General features: G+C 34.6%; 1 non-coding gene across 1 annotated transcript; it reads right to left on the reverse strand.

The window, feature by feature from the left end:
• Positions 1–319: 319 nt before the first annotated feature.
• On the reverse strand, positions 320–423 carry LOC118898580. Its single transcript, XR_005020729.1, has one exon. It is a non-coding gene; the product is annotated as a U6 spliceosomal RNA (small nuclear RNA).
• Between the last annotated feature and the right edge of the window lie 2,672 nt (positions 424–3,095).

Raw genomic sequence — 3,095 nt, forward strand, 5'->3', positions numbered from 1 at the left:
TTTCTATTTTACTTTTAATGCCCCATGAAAAAACAATTCATAAGTAAAACCAAGGAGATTTTTCTCACAAAAATCTTAAGGGGGTATAACAGTTTTCCTGAATCCATGTTATCATATTACAATTTCATAAATAAAACAAAACACATATACACAGCTTTACCCCACTTGAAAGCTCAGAGGCTCACAGGTAAAGGGCAAGAAGGTTCGACACTAAGCCACAAAGCTACTTGGGTTCCTTCTTTTCCTTTGTTTTTTTCCTTTCCTGCCATGATCTGAGTCCCTCTGTTTGCAGGCAGCAGGAGAAAGCCTGTCATCTCAGAAAAACATTGAACACCCAGGAAGTTATGTGTCAACCTTGCACAAGGGGCCATGTTAATTTTCTCTATATCATTAGAAATTGGACATTTGTAACTGAGGGGTCAGGTTCTAAAAATCTTTAAACCTGAGTCAATTTAACTACAGTATTTTAAAGAGAATACCCATGAAAGCTTCTAGTTCATGTTCCCGCATCTGGATTCTTGGTTGTTCATCTACTTCTTGGATCTACAAGCTAGCTGGAGTTGTTTTTTCTGGGTTTGTTTTTATTTATATTTTCATTTACTTGTAATTCTAAGAAACTTAACTAATACATACAGCGCCATATTCCCTGGGGTCAGCAACATAAAGGGACCACCCCCGCACCCCCGGGTTAAAATCTTGGCTTCAAAATAAGGCACATGATCTTTACAACCAATTTTAAGAGCAAAAATAATAATTTCCTATCAAATACCTTTCCTTAAATGAATAAAAATATTCACTTTGCTATATTTAAATATCGTAAGACGAAAATCATGTCAATAAAAGATGGAAAACACCTTTGAATATGAGTTGCACCAAGTTTTATTACATGCATTTAAACAAAATATTCAGTTGATTAAAATATATTTGAAGAATCCCATTCACACTTGATTCACTCTTCTGCCTGCCTTTACCTCAGGGTAGGTATGCAAGTTTTCTTTTTCTACCTAGAACTCTCACACCAACAAAATAATGCTGTCTTCAGGATGTGATTTTATGATCCTTAAATTCTTTATTGCATTTTCTATGATATATTATGAAATGTTCTTTGATTAAGCAAAGTCAATGTCCCATAAGATTTATTATATATACCCCCATAAATGATATCTTAAAAAATAAAGACTTCATTATCCCATTAGTGAATAGGAAAAAAAAAATCACAATCATTAGGAAGTTAAATGCTACCTTTGAGATTTGGGCAATGAAGTTACTTTGAGGGAGAACATCTATCATGAGAGAGACCATTTCTTTATGTGAAAAGCACATAGAATCTACATGGTAGAAAAGTTCTTTACTCATAAGGAAGCCAGAAAGAGTAGAATCCATTTATTTGTGAGTCTATTTCTTGAACCCTTATTGTTTTGGTTTCTTAAATCAAATTACTGAAATTGGTACTTAGAAATAAAAAGATAGGTTTCACACACAGTCACTAAGGTTATCACTCCATAGAAGAAAATGTCTGACATGGGTATGTATAAATTGTATAGCATATTAAGAATTCTGACGTTATGAGAAGAAGTGGCATTTTAATGCCTACTAATTTCTTGGAAAACAGTCTAGTGAAATTATGAAAAATAAGACGCTTTAAAATTCTCCACCAACATGAGGTTATGTTAGAACTTTAACAATCAAACTATCTAATGTTCAGTCCAGGTAGAGAGACTAGCTGTAGGATACTAGATGGAAAGGTTAAAAAGGTACCATATTTCTTCAATACAATGCATTGTGACTGAATGATCTGCCATGATGCCTTTGGCAACTGTTTCTCTGAGGTTCAGCTTACAAAAGGAAAATGAATTAACCCTGTTTACCACTTACTGGTAATAACTCACACTAATCTTGCCAAGGAAAGATCTGCTATCAGGTTTCCAATAATCTTAGGTTTTTGTCATCCTAACTCCTTTCAAAGAAAAGCTTTCATTCTTTGAAAGAACATTAGAATAAAATCCCTTTGGAGATAACTTTACATTTCCTATTCATAAGCCCCAAATAACAGCACTCCAGAGTAATAGCAGTGGCCTAATAATTCACCACATGTCTGACCACTGATTACCCTTATTGAGAGAAATACACTTAAGATCAAGTATAGGTTTCTAAAGCCATGTGGCAAAGTGGAAAAATCATTGTTCTGGGAGAAGGATTCCTCCAATGGTTCCTGGGTGATCTTACAAAAGTCATTTAAATTCCCCTAGGCTCAGTGTATGCATCCAACATATGGGGCCATGCAAACTGTATATTCTAACTACCTCAGTAAAATCAGTGTAATTAAGAGTGAAAGTTGATTTTATCCATTCAAAAGAAAAGACAAACACACTAAATAACTTGCTACTCCCATCTACTGGAATAAATAACTTAATTTACATATGGATTGCTCTTGATTTAGCAGTAAAGGTGGGGCTCAAAGAAACAAACCAAGTGAATAAGCATGTCCCTATGTTTCATTTCATTTAACAAGCATTAACTACAGTGGTGGCTGACTTTCCTTTTCTGGGCTACAAAAGAGACTTTACGCTGCACTGCTTCCAAAAGAGATTTACACAACCAGGCTTTACATTTTTATCACGTGGAAGCTGTCAGAAGAGGTTTGAAATCGCAGACTGTCAATGAGTGGGCAGGAAATAAGTGATCTTATTTTTTAAAAGAAATACAGTGCATGGACAATTCAAAAGGGAAATAAGGAAAAATAAAGGTAAGGAAAGCAAAGACAAGGGGGAGTAATAGGGCTTTCAGTTATTGTGTAGCGTGTTGGAAATAATAAGAATTCAATCTGATATTTTTCACAAAAATTTTTTCTTAAAGTACTAATAGGATAAAATGAATGACCTTTTGTTCATATTTACTTATTTTTTTTTCCTCTACATTGGTCCACCATCCTTCAAGGAAAAATGAAATATCACTGACCAAAAGCCAGGGTCTGGCTTTCTCAACAGTATTTGTGCCTGGCGACAGTTGCATGCTTGTCACATTTAGTCTATCTCTAAGCTTCTTGTAGAAATATGAACAGATATCGCTGTACAGAGCCTTAGAAAGACAAGAGT

Source organism: Balaenoptera musculus, chromosome 7 (genome assembly GCF_009873245.2).
Source record: "Balaenoptera musculus isolate JJ_BM4_2016_0621 chromosome 7, mBalMus1.pri.v3, whole genome shotgun sequence".
NCBI classification, from domain to species: domain Eukaryota; kingdom Metazoa; phylum Chordata; class Mammalia; order Artiodactyla; family Balaenopteridae; genus Balaenoptera; species Balaenoptera musculus.